The following is a 17,371-nucleotide window of genomic DNA, read 5'->3' as shown; positions in this document are numbered from 1 at the left end:
AGATCCCAGGTCATTCTGGGTTTTGTACTACAGTTGTCGCAAAGACCATAAGACTTTACCCTAATATTTCTTATCCCAGTCTATCTCCTCAATCCTCCTTCATTCATTCAATAGTATTTATTGAGCGCTTACTATGTGCAGAGCACTGTACTAAGCGCTTGGAATGTACAATTCGGCAACAGAGACAATCCTTGCCCATTGACAGGCTTACGGTCTAATCGAATATTAGACTATTAATATTAGATTTCCCTCTGACACAAGAGGAAACCGTATATGAAAGTTGTACCACAGAAACATATGCTTACAACATGATCTTCCTCTCAAAATGGAACTCCAAAGGTTTTTTTTTTTTAAAAAAAAGAAGTATGCACACGTTGTTTTTTTTTTTTTTTTCTTCTGAGCTCTTCTAACTCAGCAACTACTCCAGGTTTAAAGAAGGAAGGGAGAGAGAATCAGACCCTCTACTTCACACAGTGTTGGCCTGACCAAATTAGAGTAAAAAATCAGGAAGTTTCCTCCAAAATACAAAACCCTTTTCTCATCTAGGACAAGGAGTGCATGGCCTCATCTCCGCACTGTGGCAGAGGGGAACTTTCCCCCTGCAGCTATCCCGATTGAAAAAAAAGTTAACTACCAAGCTGATTAGAGAAATTAATCAGAAGGTCTTGGATTCTAATTCCCGCTCGGCCACTTGTCTTCTGCATGACCTTGGGCATGCCAGTTCATTTCTCTATGCCTCAGTTATCCCATCTTTTAAATGGGGATTAAGACCGTGAGCCCCATGTGGGACAGGGACTATGTCCACCTGATTACCGTGACACTATCCAGTGCTTAGCACAGTGCCTGGCACACAGTAAGAGCTTAAGAATTCTCTAAGATGGAAAGCTAGAGAAGGGAAGGACCAAGAGCTTTCATTAAATTTTGAAATGTCCAAGAACCTGTCTGCTGCGGGACCTTGGAAAAGTCACTTAATTTATCTGTGCCTCCATTTCCTCATCTGTAAAATAGGGATCCAATACCCACTGGCCTTCCCGCGTAAACTGTGAGCCTATTCTCCCTCCTACTTGAACTGTGAGCCCTATGCAGGTCTGAGACTGTGTCCAACCTAATTATCTTATATCTTAGTGCAGGAGAGTGCTGAGTACAGTGCTTGGCACATTGCCCGTGCTTAACAAATACCACAATTAATTGTTCTTCTAGGAGAAGGAGATAAACCCAAGCTGGTTGGTGAGATTTCCTGTGGGTGTCCTACCGGTAAAGTCCACGAGGTGTCGCTTCCACTCTAAGTGACACAGTCCATTATCAAAGTCACAGCAACGAGATCCGAAAGGACCAGCAGACAAATAAATCGCATTTTCTTCATGTAGATTTTTGAAGCACCCGTTAGTGAATTATAAAGAAGATCTAATCATTACTAAGGTAATAATAATAATAATGGCGGCATGTGTTAAGCGCTTTCTAGGTGCAGAGCACTGTTCGAAGCGCCGGGGTAGGTACAGGGTCATCAGGTTGTCCCACGTGAGGCTCACAGTCTTCATCCCCATTTTACAGATGAGGTCACTGAGGCACCGAGAAGTTAAGTGAGTTGTACAAACACTGACCTTAAATGGATGTAAGTGAACCTGAAAAATGAATTGGTAAAGGAAGCTAAATTTGTCATTCTTTCCTAGCTGTGGGAAGGACTGTTGCTTTTCTTTACCCCTCCACCTTCCCACCTCGCTTATACAGTCATCCACCTACCTAATAATAATAATAATAATGCTGGTATTTGTTAAGCGCTTACTATGTGCCAAGCACTGTTCTAAGCGCTGGGGTAGACACAAGGGAATCAGGTTGTCCCACGTGGGGCCTCACAGTCTTAATCCCCATTTTACAGATGAGGAAACTGAGGCACAGAGAAGTTAAGTGACTTGCCCACAGTCACACAGCTGACAAGTGGCAGAGCTGGGATTCGAACTCATGAGCCCTGACTCCAAAGCCCGCGCTCTTTCCACTTCACCACGCTGCTGGCTACTTATGCCTCGTGAAGAAGGCAATGCCAGTAAATGAATGAAAGGTACATGCTCAAAGAGAATACCTGGAGGTTCTGATAATCACCTGACGAATTATCACTGGCATGGCATCCTCGTGCAGTATTAAGCTTCTGACACCCATGGAAAATACTTTCTTTAGGGACAAGTAGACTGGCTACTCCAAAATTAATTTGATAAAAACAGCACCAGTTTAGAGAAGCAGCGTGGCTCAATGGAAAGAGTACGGGCTTGGGAGTCCGAGGTCATGGGTCCGAATCCCAGCTCTGCCACTTGTCAGCTGTGGGACTGTGGGCAAGTCACTTCACTTCTATGTGCCTCAGTTACCTCATCTGTAAAATTGGGATGGAGACTGTGAGCCTCACATGGGACAACTTGATTACCCTGTAAATCTACTCCAGCGCTTAGAACAGTGCTTAAGAAATACCAACATTATTACTATTTAGAAGCTCCTTGTTTGCATTTCAGTGGATTTTTAAGTTATAATAAAAGCAATACTATTATTCATCCTGCTAGTTTGAGAAGCAATTCCACCACATGGTTTATAACTGATTATTCTTACTATTGGTGGCTTTAGGATTCTCAGGGTCCAGGATAAGAAAGTTACTTGAGGTTTTTTCAGAAGCTAAATTTGGATGATCTACAAGTAAATTGGATAGTTTCCATTTTAATTTGACTTTTCCTGACCATGAAACTGAACTGAAGTGGAAAGCACTAAGTGGGTTTGAAGGCCAACCCCTTGGGTGAATATGGTAAGGATTTGTAGCCAGGGGTCTATTCCAGATTCCAAGTTCAGGCCATAGGGTAATTTTCAGATTTGTCTGTATGACATCCATTTAGTAGTGATATTATTATATTATGATTATTATTATGTAATAAAAATAATAATGTGTGGATATGAAGAAAACAACAATACCCTCTCTCCCTCCTCTCGGGAGCATTTGTTGTTGAATATTTCAGGACATCTTCTCTCTGTCTTCAGAGCCAAAGAAGGCTGTTTAGTTAGGTAGTTAGGATTCAGTTAAATTACCCAGAGGGTTGCCAAATCCTCTGAAGAATTTCTTCAGAGCCTGTCTGGTCTCTGTTACACAGAGAAGCATTTAGCTTTCCAGAGTGCAGTATGACAGCTTCTCTCACTGGGCTTTTTATTCTGAGCTGTGCTCTTCCTAAAGAGATAAATGTGAACTTTTAAGAAATCATCACTGAGTAGTTATGTTGTTATTTTAAATAATACGAATCTTGAGATTTTATCTTACCACATTCTTGTCAATTGTACTTGACATATGTCGTGTGGTTGGTGAATACCCATAAGTGTTTAAAAAAAAATCATTATTCACTGTACGAAAATTGTATTTGTTCATGAAAGTCAGCAAGGCTTTTAAGTCTGCAGGAAGCAATGGCTTTAAAACTTTTATAAACTTTTACATTTAAATATAGGCTAGAAGAATAAATGTTATGTCCAAACCATGTGAAAACTGCAGTATTTTTCTCTCTGAGAGGTAGTTCAATGCAAACGTGTTATAAAGGACCACAGATTAAGACTATTCTCTGTTTTATTACTTAGTTGTATGACAAGGGATTTAATCAGACTGAAAAATGTTGACACCTCAACCTTCGTGTTATAAAGGACAGTAATAGATGATCTTTGGAACTAAGGACAAGAAGTTCACTCTTTTCATTGAAAAAAAAAAAAAACCGAGCTAACTCCAAAAGGGTAGGAATAGATGATGCAGAAAAATTCAAATTATATATGAGTGATGCAAATTATCAGGCATAAGACTTTGCTATTACTCTGATTTAATGAAACAAGAGCAGGAGAAACACCTATGCTGTATCAGTTTGGTCCTTATAAGCTGAATATTTTTCCTACACAAGGTGGCCCCTTTTCAAAGATGTGTTTTTAGCAGAAGTTCTACATGCTCAATGAAGCTATTAGGTAACCAGAAACTCAGAGGCCACAGAAAATACTTAATGATATCTAAGTGGTTGAGTGCATGCTAATAAAATGAGGGTCAAGTGTAATTCAATTCGGAATTAAAATTGCATCAAATTCTTTTCATGGTTGTCAAGGTGGTGCTAACGTTCTTCTTTTTATCAGTTTGTAACATGTGCCCTTTTAACCATTTCTGGAAACACGTAAAAATATCTCCAACTAAAAAAAAAAATTGCAACTGCCAAAGCAACATCCATTTGCCTATGATAATAAACATATGGTCTTTCTTCCAAAGAACTTGAAATGCTTCCCATAACTTTCTCTTATCTATCCTTGCAATAGTTCTGTGAGACAGTAGGGAGTCTGGTCGACTGGATAAGCTTCAGAGTTGCCTCTATATGGAAGAAAGTACAGGGTCTGGTTCCCTGGAATTCACACTCAGAGACTATTAGCACACTGGCCTGGCTGGTCACAGCTGCTAGTGAAATCCTCAGGATGGAGCCATGTATATGATAATCTGGGCTAAACCACCCAGGGCTATCAGCTCTTTGAACTCTTCTCAGAAAGAGAGAAAGAGTAAGAGAGCAGGAGAGAGAGTGAGAGAGAGAATGAGTTAGAGAGAATGAGTGAAAGGGAGAGGGACAGGAAGAAAGGAGAGAAGAGTGAGTGAGAGACAGAGACAAACGTGGGTAATGGAGAGGGAGAGGAAGGAAGAAAAGAGAGAGAGAAAGAGAGAGAGAAATGAAGGTAATGGAGTGGGAGAGGAAGGAAGAAAAGAGAAATGAAGGTAATGGAGAGGGAGAGGAAACAAGTAGTGGGGGAGAGAGAAAAAGGACCTGGGGGAAAGAAGATATGTTCCACTATCCCTAGCTGAAGGCAGACTTTTTTTTTAATGATACTTGTTAAGTGCTTAATAATAATGGTGGTATTTGTTAAGCACTTCTATGTGCAAAGCACTGTTCTCAGCTCAGAGGGGGATTTAAAGTGATCAGGTTGTCCCACGTGGGGCTCACAGCTTTAATCCCCATTTTACAGATGAGGTAACTGAGGCACAAAGAAGTTAAGTGACTTGCCCAAAGTCACACAGGTAGCAAGCGGCGGAGTCGGGTTTAGAACCCACAACCTCTGACTCCCAAGCCTGGGCTCTTTGCTCTGAGCCATGCTGCTTCTCTATATGCCAGGCATTCTGCTAAGCACTGGGGTAGAAACAAGCTAATCAGGTTGGACACAGTCCTTGTCCCACATGGGGGCACAGGTTTAATCCCCATTTTACAGATGAGGGAACCGAGGCACAGAAATGTGAAGTGACTTGCCCAAGGACAGTCTTTTAAACCCTGCACTGCTCTAACAATGGTATTTACTGAGTACTTATTTTTTGTAGGGCACTATATTAAGCACTTGGGAGGGTACAATAGAGTAAGCAGATACAATCCATGCACTCAAGGAGTTCACATAGAAAAACACTTCACATAGAAAAACACTTCACAAAGAAGTGAAATGAATTGTCCAAGGTCACAGAGCAGACAAGTGGCAGAGCCAGGATTAGAACCCAGGTCCTTTGCCTCAGCCTCACCTCTACCATCCTCTGGAATGCTTTCTTAGACTCACTGTGGGTTCAGTGTGGAAAGACACTGCTCTGGGAATTAGGTGATCTGAGTTCTAATCCTGTTGCTGCTTGATGTGGGTAAGGCCACATATGCCCTTGGCAGTTTGTTGCACTCCTCTCTGCCTCCTTGTCCTGTGCACTTTGATGCAGAGGGGATGTGACTGGCTGGGATGATGGAGTGCGAATGGTTAGGTGTGCAAACTATCTGCAACTATAACGCATACCCCTCTGCAAATTCTTTGTCCTGAATTCACAGGACCAAGATTCATCCACTATTCTGGACAGAAGATCTCCACCATCACAGTATTTTGTGTTTTGCATTACAGTAAAATAAGAATGAGTGGCAAGAATATCAAACTGTCTGATAGCGGTGAACATTATGGTGACATAGGAGAGGTATCTTGAATCCACCTATCCTACCCCATTAATTATCATCAAATCAATAATTACTATAATGTGATTTGTCTAGTATGCAAGGTTTTTTATGGTATTTGTTAAGCACTTACTATGTGCCATACACTGTACTAAGTGTCATGTTTTACCAGAACACGATTATTGTGAAATACACGCTCTCCCCTACTTATAACTGTCTGAATCATTTCATGTTTAAATAGGTCAAAGGCCAAAGAAAAATGTAAATAGAGGAGGAATCCCCTTGTATTCCACCATTAACCTGAGTCAAACTCCCCTGTTGCAATACTCAATCAATCCATGAAGCAATAGTATTTACTGAGAACTTAACTGTGGGCCGAGCACAAGGTTCTAAATACCCCATTCACTGAATTAAAGGGGAATACTGAATGTGTATTGCTATCATCAATTAGTGCCCGAAGTTTTTAAGAAGTATTTATTAGTGACATATGAGAAGTTGTTAGGATCCCTGCTTCTAGTCTTGGTTGAGATCTGCAAGCTCTTTTATGGCTCGTATAACAAGAATTAATGAGAGTGACTTAATTTTCCAGGTTATTGCTAGTCTCTAAATGGATACTTCTAGTTGCACCTTCTTTTCCAAGTGCAGGAGAAAGCAGCCAGGTTTCTGTCTAAGATAATGACTAAGTGAAGATAACATCGCAACAAAATAAGAAATAAAACAAAAACCCAAAGCAGTGACAATCCTTTGTCTGCCTGGAAAGCTTTAATAAAATGGGCTATTATTACCTGATGGAGGATTATGAAGAAGAAAGTTTAAAGGCAATATTTACTCCTTTTGGCAAGCTTTTCCTGTAGATAAGCAGGCAAATAAGATGTTTATCTTCTTCTTCCTGTTGTAAACCTGTGACCCACAACAAATACTTTTTTTGTCTTTTTCAAAGTCAAATGCTTTGGAGATATTCTGTCAAATGACTTCATTAAATCCCCAATGCAAAATTCCCCAACCAGAAACGGCACCCAAAAACCCCATGTCTATAATTAAGGATTCTGAAACATGAAAAGGACTGAGTTGTGACTCCCCTTGCCCCACTCCCCCACAATTATTTCAAAATTTTGGAGTATTATAGTAGAGTCCCAATTATCTTCAACCCATCCATGCAGTAGTCACTGTGGATTTTATCCAGTAATTGTGACCTCCTCCACTGGAGTTACACAATCTATTTCTGGACGTCCAATATCATTTATGCTACTAGTCTACAGTTATTTCTGCTCTTTAAGGAGCAGGAGATGAATTAGGGATTCAGATCCTCTGTATGCCACTTTTTGGTTAAAAAGAGGGCATGTTTCTCTTTAAGGGACAAAGATAAACTTGTGTTGCCTCTTCTGAGCATACTAATTGGACTGGCGCTCCTTCCTACTTCTGCCTCCATGGTCCAGCCCAGTTTCTCCAGAAGGTTCTTGAATCCAGCAGGTGTTTGGGGGGCTTCCGCAGGCCAATGGAAACCTCCTCTCTAGTCCACCTGTACCCATCTTGGCCAGGACCCAAGGTATAGAGTGTAGCTGGATCTGCTGGGAGGAAGGAGAGGCAAATGGGATCAAGTGGCCAGTTCAAGAGAAGGTTGAACTGATGCTGCTGATGATTAATGGGGATGAAAGGGGGATGGAGGGGAAAAGGGTAATGAGGAAGAGAAGAGAAAGGGAAGGAAGGAAAGATGGAGGAAAGAGACAGAAGGAATAAAACTAGAAGCACCTAGAGAACTTGGAGCTGGAGTGACAGAGGGAGTTACAGTGATTGGTTAGAAGTGCTGGATGTTACTTAATGGGTGTCCTCAATAGCCTTATAAAAATATACACAGCTTTCCCTCATCAACCACTTGAAGTAAGCATTTAAAAATTCCTGTGGTTGGCAAAACCATAGTTGGAAAAGACTGAAGGACTGTGGAGCAGTGCGGGTTGATGGCTCTCTGTGGAGTCAAACATTTTACTGGATGGTTTTTTATTGTTGTTTTTTTCTTAATCAGTATTCCAGTGAACTCATTCATACCACAATACCTCCCCACTGAACTGAACTCATTTCACCAGTAGACAATCCTTAGACACCAGTCAGCAGAATAAGAGAGAGAAAGCTAAAGGTGGTTGGCAAAGTTGTGATTGGCAGGAAACAATCTATACTATAGAACCCAGAACAGCTATATAATCTCCCACAATGATATTGTTGGTTAATATTGAAAGCTTCCTTTTTAGGACGATCCCAAAAGTTGAATTAAAATTTTAACATTTGTCAGGCATTTTTGTTAAAATGCAATAATTGAGCTCTTGAAGAACTTTCTCTTGTGGGAAAAAACACATGAGTTACCTAAGAGCCAATAGACTAAGGAGGTAGATGGTTTGAAGATGACTGATACATCTAACTGGTTCAAATACCTATATTATTATGTCCACTGTTACTAAAATGATGTATGGCCTTTCCACTTATTGTCGCTTTATTGCTGTGCAAAACACCAAGAAACACAAAATACAATAGGATGCAGTGCAGTAAAATAGAATCTACTTAGTCAACTTGTGGCTTTTATTATATCAAGAACAGATTCATGTTGTGGAAGAACTAGGCCACACTGAAAAGGAGTACTGTCAAGTGGAAAGAGTCAGAAGGACCCGGGTATCAGAAGGACCTGGGTTCTAATTCCAGTTTTGTCACTTGTCTGCTATCTGACCTTAGGCAAGTCACTTAATTTTTCTGTGTCATAGTTACCTCATCTGTAAAATGGGGATGATTTATTTGTATCCATCTACTTCAGCACTCAGTATAGTGCCTGGCACATAGTAAGTACTCAAAAAATACTATTTTAAAAAAGTAGAAATGACTATCAACAGCTCACAAAATATGCAAAACAAGGCCTTTTAAGACAGGTGAAATTGGCCCCAAGGATGATCTCATTTTAGGTGATATTTCTCAAGAATTCTAAAAAATAAACAAGAACAAACATTTTATTTGACATTTCTTGAAGTTAAATATTCATGAATTAGTTGATATTTAAAACAATTTCCTGAGGAGTCCAATCTGAGCAACCAAACTCTCCATTGTAAAAGCTATGATTCTGGTTGGTCATTAAGCAAGCTGGTTCTGAAACACATACAAAATGTTCTTTAGAGAAGGATTATAATATGCCAATGAATATCTGAACCCATAAGATTTTTACTGTAGGTGAGTGATTTTTTTTTTATTTTCAGAAACTAATATTGTGCCTGACTACAGGCTATAATGCTTGAAACACATATATAGACCTTATTTCCAAGCCTGGAATTTTTGCTCTAAAAATTGAGGAAGACATTTTGGCCTTTGGAAGGAAAGTTTCTCAAACCTAAAGTCCTTTTTGTTTTAAGAATAGGAAAGAAATTGTATTTTTGAAACAGAGAAACTTTCTCTTGCCCCCATACATGAACTTTACATAAAAGATATGTTGGGTGCTAAAAGGAGAATATACTAACATTAAATATCGGGAAGAGCAAGCTATGGAAAGCAGAATTGGAAGAAATGAAATCAAAAAAGCAGGGTTACATGACCATTTCCACCATTTCCATATGTATTCAGTACTACATTTAAAGAATTGTTGGAGAAGCAGTTTCTATCTACAGATCACCAAGATTTACATAATCTCCCTTACAGTCTGCAAGATAGGGGCTAAAACCATTCCTAAGATTGATAAAATATATTTAGAGATCCACTTAAATTAAAGTTTATTCCATTTTCCTGATACCACTTTAAGAAAGATATGCCTACTGCAAAAATAAGTATATGCTTTGATACTAAACAATTAGTTAAGCATTGAGGTGAATACATATTATTTTTTGATATTTGAATCAAGTGATTTGAAAAAGACTTAACCAATTCTGCATGCCCCAACTTAAACTGTATCACCATAAGTTAATAGAGCACTTTCCAAAACACCCTGAATGTGTACTTTTGAATCGTTTTGTTCACTTTGTAGGGCATGGGAAGAAGGGGACCAATTGTTATAATTTTTTCCAGTGTACTTTTACTTTTTGCCTTATTCAGGGTTGTGCACATTGCTGGTGTGTGTCCAATTGGGTACAACAAGGGTCTCAGAGTCAGAAGGATCTGGGTTATAATCCCAGCTCCTCCACATGTCCTCTGTGTGACCTGGAAACTTCACTTCTCTGTGCCTCAATTACCTCATCTGTAAAATACGGATTAAGAATTGGGGATTAAGACTGCGAGTCCCATGTGGGACATGAACTGTGTCCATCCTGATTAGCTTGCATCTGCCCCAGTGCTTAATACAGTGCCTGGCACCTAGCAAACACTTCACAAATACCATAAAAACATCCATTTAAAATATAAAAAAGAGGACTTATTTGGGGAAGGCTTCTTAGAGGAGATGTGCTTTTAATAAGACTTTGTAAGGTGAGGAAAGTGATTGTCTGTTGGATGAAGGGGGAGCGAATTCCAGGCCAAAGGCAAATAAATCCTGAAATTAATTACTCACTCAGTGCTATGCCCTTTGCTAAACACCGAGATAAATACAAGATAAATAGTGCAGACTTGGTTCCTGACCCACAACAACATGTTACAAATAGTCTAACCTAACATTAAAAATTAGAAGCTGAAGTAGCACTTGATAGGGGTGTTGCCAAGATCTTCACCCTTGCAAGAAACAGTTCGGTCACTGGTTGGCCTTATGGACACTAGAGCCCATGGTTTTAAAGGGATTCTGGGCCAGAGTGATTTGGGTCCAATCCCACTTTTGCAGAGGGAGAGACCTCTGCCTTGTGTGTGCCTGCCTGGTCAGCAATGTTTTCCCCAAAGAACTCACTGAAGGTCACCTACTCTAGATCTGTCCACATCTCTTGATTCACTCTGGTTCAACTAAATGTTGATTTCTGATAAGGAGGTCTGCATCTCCAGAGACATTCTGAAGGTCTGCATATCAAGAGATTTTCTGGAGAAAATGTGTCAGTGGAGCCGCTATGAATCAGAAATGACTTGACAGCATCTAAAAAGAAGAAACTATCAAGAAAAGAGAGATTACTGTGTGAGTAAGAAGGGAGGGCTGGGATGTTCACACCTCAGTTTGAAACTGCCTTTCATTTGCTTCAAGATACATATTCAAGGAAAATTATCTCATCACACCAGCAGTAATGTTTATTAAAGAGTCCTGAAAGTCAAAAAACCTAAAAGAAGGGGGAAAAGCCCTGAAAATATTATTAATTTGGTCCTATGTTAAAATGAAGACTACCCTGCAGTGCTCTGCACACAGCAACTGATCAACAAATACCACTGATTGTCTGATGAATATAAATTGACAAACATACAAGTCTGAGCAAAATACATTATATGTACAATCTATCTCCTTTCATTTCTGTCTAAATTTCCACCAACAAAATACCAGTAAGTGTTTATCATTAGGATACCACTAATCTGGGAGTTTTATTAATGAACAGTTTTTGTTTATATTGCTAAGTATCAGTTGGAGAGATAAAAAAGAAAAAAAAATGGTTGAAATTCTCTCTGGAAGAAATAGTCTCGCCCCCTTGATTTTTAGAAGAAGAAGAGAACAGAGTTAAACTGTATCAGTGCTAAATTTAGAATTCTCTTTACAGAGACTATCAAACAATAGAAAATCATATCCCTAGTTTTGGAACTACATACTGCATGTGGATTGGGTAAGTTGTTCTGTTAATACCTGAGGTGTAAAAATGGAAATACCTAGATTTAAAAATTATCCTACCACTATAATAATAATGTTGGTATTTGTTAAGCACTTACTATGTGCAGAGCACTGTTGTAAGAGCTGGGGGAGATACAGGGTAATCAGGTTGTCCCACGTGAGGCTCACAGTCTTAATCCCCATTTTACAGATGAGGTAACTGAGGCACAGAGAAGTTAAGTGACTTGCCCACAGTCACACAGCTGACAAGTGGCAGAGCCGGGGTTCAAACCCATGACCTCTGACTCCAAAGCCTGTGCTCTTTCCAGTGAGCCACAAGTGGCATAATCCATATTGTGTGTGTGTATACCTGCAACTTAACCACTGTTCACTAGTTTTTCAGAAGGGTGGGAAAAAAAGTTTCCTTAATATGACCTATGTATTCTCCCCAGCACTTAGAACATTGCTCTGCACACAGTAAGTGCTCAAAAAGGGCAGGGACCATACTTTTTATTTCTACTGAACTTAAGTGTTTAAGTGACATGCTCAACCAACTCATTAAATAAATACTACTGACTGACTGGCACTGATGATTGGGAGGCTCTCAGTTTAATATATCAGTCAAGATGACATGGAGGCAGCCTTGCCTAGTGAAAAGTAAATACAACTGGGAGTCAGATGATCTGTGCTCTAGCTCCACCTCTGCTACTTGCCTGCTGGGTGACTTTGGGCAAGTCAGTTTGTCTCTCTGGGCATCAGTTCCTCATCTGCAAAATAGAGATAAGAAAGATTGTGAGGTCTAGGTGGGATGGGGACATTGTTCAATCTGAAAACCCTGTATTTACCCCAACATTTGGTGCTTAGTAAGCACTTGATAAATGCTGTGTACAATCATATTTGGATTAGTCCTAGCTAAATAGCCTCTTTTCATTTGGCAACTAAAGCTTTCCATGAATTTAGATGGCAAATTTCCCATTCATGACATCTTATCTCCCCACCTCCATGCAGCTGATCTTATAGTCTGTTCACATACCGAGACAATAAGACTCAGTAAGATTTACTCGATGCGCTCTTTTCATTTAAAACTGCTATTGATTCGAATCTCCTTCCATTTGTCCCAGGGGGTATAATATTTGGTGCCCAAGAAAATCAACTAAAAAGAAAAAAAAATTTCGATCTAATGTTTTGAGTTGTTTTTCTCTGTTAACATCATGTATCTCTTACCTTTCAGATGATCATTTTGTGCCAACCAAATCCAAAGAGCCTGAGTTATGGAATCAATGGGGATAAAGTGAGGGACTCAGTTGAAGAAATTACATCTACACAGCAGCCTGCCCAAACCCCAGCATCTGAAGTTAAATCCGAATGGCTTCATTTCTATCACAATCTGAGTAATTAATTAACAATGACTGCAAATCAGAAACTAAAATTGGCTACAGGGCTGCCATTTTTAAATCACTATGTGCCATGTGAAATGAGGTACTTAAACGGGTTTTGATGCGGCGCTGGGTTTCTTGGGCTCAGTGGCAATTGAATGGAACCAGCGACATTTTTCATGCGGCTTTAATTGTGCACAGTATGTATTTTTGTTGTTGCCAATTTTCCTAAAGAATAACAACTGTTGCTTTCCACACAATGGCTTTGATTTTGTTCATTAAGCCCCAACTGTTCTCCTTTTTCCCTGGCAGCTCTATTTACAGACAGTTATCCCAGGTGGAAACTTCCTCGTTAGGGCTGTTCTCTGCAACTTTTGTGCATTTTCCTCAAATCCTTTCTGCCTGGCATCCTTAGCCACAGATTGATGGGAACCGCATATGCATGGAAGACCAGTTCCTGGTTGCTTCATTTGAAGAATCTGCCATTACTACCTGATATTTCCTCCCCCAGAATGGCCATTGACATTCATTTATGGCCCAGGGACTAAAAGAATCACTGAAACGTCCCCTCCCTACCTTATACATATGCAAACTCATTTGCACATATGCACACAGTGACACATCACATGCTTATCCATATGAACACACAAACATAACCCCATTCCTGCTCCTCATTTAGTGCCACATTCTATTTTATCATCACCTGTCTCATGTCCATGTCAGCCCCATTCCTAATTGCAGCTACCAGAAGCACCACATCTACAAGGATCCTGCCAGGCCAGAGTATAATGGGGGAGACCCCATCCTATTGCAGCCAGGTTGGACCCAAATGGCTGTTCCTTTTGTTTGTTTGTTTTTTTTTTTTATTATTGTATTTGTTAAGCCCTTACTAAGCACTAGGGGAGAGGCAAGCTAATCAGGTTGGCCACAGTCCATGTCCAACTGGGGGCTTGCAGTATTTTATAGATAACGTAACTGAGATAAAGAAGAGAAGTAACTCACCCAAGGTTACATAGCAGACAAGTGGCAGAGCAGAGCTTACAACTCAGGTCCTTCTGTTTCCCAGGCCGATTCTCTATCAACTAAGCCGAAGTGATTCAATCCCCGGCCTGCAGTTGAGGAAGGGACCAACCATGGGAGAGAGGAGCGTAAGGAGTTGTGGAGAGACATAACAAAAATATCAAAATACAAGTTTAAGTGAGGGAGGCAGGAAGGGGGAAATTGAAGCCACAGAGGATAAAACACTTTGGTGTTTTCAGTGAAATGAAAGTTAGCCGCTCTACTGTGGAACCCACGAGACAAATGCTAAGGATGTCAGATTTCAGTTTGGAGAATTTGAGGTGTGGAATGTCGTGTAGTTTCACCTCCTTCCATTTCCACAGAGGGAAGGGGATAGTGCTACCCAAATCCGTGATTATGGTGAGTTCTTCAGTCCAGGAGATGGGAGAGATGATGAGATAAGGGGCCGGACTGTGAATACAGGACATCTGCTATCTGGCTTCACTATAGAATAGGTCAGAGAAGCAGAAAAGCCTGGAGATCCTGTCACTCTCTTAGCTGTCACTGCTTCTGCTCCCAGCCCCTCCCTGGAGTAAAGTCAGAGAGAGGATGGATGGACCACCTATTTCTTTGTGAACCTCAGAAATCTGGTGGGGATGTTTATGGAAGTCTGAGAATCACCCCTCAGAATAGGATAGTTCTAGGGGGCCTAAATTTAGCTACCATAGTCCTGGAACCTCAGAAAGAGTGGCAGAGGGAAGAGAGACTTCCTAAGAACCACGGAACTATATCCTAATGTGTCTAAATATGTCAACCCCCAAATTATCTTTCATGCACACACACACCTACACCCACACACACACACGGCTTACATGGTGATAACTTCACCCAAAATCCACGCAGGAAAGATACTTTAAAATACCTACACACAAACACTCTCTCTTTCAGGCAAAAACAATTCCATTCACTCTCAGAACATACACATAAACACAGGACATATATCCAAAATTATACATACCCATGCACATTCAAAGGCACAACACCCCTCAACATACACAAACACTCACTCAGGGGTCATAGACGCAGAGGTATACAAACACAGGACACAGACATACCTAGAAGGACACAGACATAGGTAGACACACACTAGGAACACAGAAACAGGGACACAAAGGCAGAGAGTCACAGTCATTTAGAAGAAGTCTCAAAACCTAGAATCCAGAACCTAGAAAATCATTCAGGGAAGTTTCAATCCACAGAACATGTTCTTTTTCTTTACTTAGTAATCAGGAATCTAGATGGCTTTTCCTTCTTTCAGTAGATGTGGTAAGTTTCTCCAGAGAAGAGTCCTGCTTGACTTCTACCCCACAACTTTGCACTTTCTTCCCTTAGTTCTGCTCTTTTACCATCACTGAAACCTCTGTCTCTGTGATATGGTTTCCTTTTCCCATCCTTGAGAACAGCTGCAAGTCTCTTGGGATGATGATTATGATGATAATGCCGGGTTTCCCCTCCAAATTAACCTCCATGGTCATTCACCTTTAGGCATTTCCAGTGGAATTTCAACAGAGTGGACCATCAAGGAAACTAAGGATCATAAATCATCATTAACGAATGAACTCTAAATGATTATGGAAACGTCTTAAAAATCTCACAAATAATTCTGCCAATGATAGGGCCACTTCATCCGATGATAATGAAGATACAACAGTGAAGGACTTGAAAAACTAAGGGACTCTACACCCTGCTCCAGCGAAAACGCTGATGTACAGAAGAATAATTGTATTTTGGAGTAAAAGTAAACTGTATGCAAGAGCCATTCCAATGGGATACCCTTAGGTCTGGGAATTGGCAAAGCTGTTTCTTGTGCTAAACTTGGGACTATGTCTTTAGAAGAGTCTGTAGTGAGATCAGGCAACTGATGTCTCATTATCAGCTTCTATCAGTGAAAAGATTAAAAGACTTCCTCTATTATAAATACTAATCCTTTCTGACTGAAAATAAAATATAACTATATTAAAAAACCCCACTTATCTGCAAAGTACCACAAATAAAATGATTCAGAACCCTGAACACAGCAGAGATCTGCTTCTTCTGGGTTTGAGTGAACCACGAGACAGCTTTGTGCTTGTCCTCGGCTCCTGCAGCTGATAAAATGCTGTAAAACATTCTAAGTAGTTGCGTGCAATCCTAATATATGTCATTTGTTCCATTTATTTTCTTCTCTCATTTCTCTTTGAAGGATATTTGCATGAAAACATTCCCTGTAGCTTGATTTTTTTTTTTTTGCTAAAGTGCTACTCTGATAATGAAAAGTGGATTGATAATGTACAGCCTGCCCTATAATTAAAATTGGCATTTTTTCCTAAAAACATCAACACCTCTTTTATGTTTTAACGTTGTTCACTCCATCTTATATTTTTTATTTCATTCCATCTCTAGGCAAACTGTTTTCTGTTTTGCTGTTCCTATAGCAATAACGTAAGCAGGGTCTGCACAGGGTAAAGGATTTGAGAGGATTTTTCTAGTGGAAAAATCCATTATTGACCAGAATCTGTATGGGGCAAACCTAAGATTCCCTGGGTAGAAAAAGTTAATGTTCTTGGAAGCAAGAATGACTCTTCCTGCCTCAATGCTTGTCCCAGAACCTCAGCTAACAGACTGCATGCCTGGCTAATTCCCCCCTGAGAAGATGAAAGAAAATAAAGGGCCCATCAAATAGATAATGCTCCCAGATAGAGTTCCAGGGAGAGCCGCTTATGAACGACTTTGTTATGATGGAGAATTCTGATTGTCTGCCTATTAAAACAGCAAGAGTGAGGTGGGAGGAGCTAAATGATTGGTCAAGAAAAGCTTCTTTCCCTGATTGATCCCAATAGATAAGTAACTGTAGATAAGGTTTGGTTAGTAGAGTAGCATAACAGAAATAAGAGTGGATACGAACCCTAAAAGGATTTCCTGGAAATCTACAGCAGGCTGACAATCTCATAAAACCATAAGAAATGCCACTGCGAGGTTTAACCAATGGTCCACTCACTTCAGGTTCCTGTCTTCACCAATGACTATGATCCTTGAAGGAGCAGTGTGAAGGTAGCTATCCTTTATATCAATCTAAGGTACTTACTGAGTGCTTACTATGGGCCTGATCCTAAGTGCTTTGGAGAGTACAATACAATAGACCTAGGAGTTCCATGTATGTATCCTAAAGGCTAAAGATGAAAGTTCTAATAGTTCATCATTGCCTCTAGAATTCCACTTACAGACCACTGATCCATAATTTAGCCAAGCTACTCTTATGTGTACTCTTATATTCTGCCTTCACAGTTTCCAGTAGAAGCAATTTTAATATGGTTGCACGCATCCTCCACCCAATGGGACCCTAATGG

Source organism: Ornithorhynchus anatinus, chromosome 18, assembly GCF_004115215.2.
Source record: "Ornithorhynchus anatinus isolate Pmale09 chromosome 18, mOrnAna1.pri.v4, whole genome shotgun sequence".
Classification (NCBI taxonomy): Eukaryota; Metazoa; Chordata; class Mammalia; order Monotremata; family Ornithorhynchidae; genus Ornithorhynchus; species Ornithorhynchus anatinus.
Note: the sequence above shows the minus strand (reverse complement) of the source record.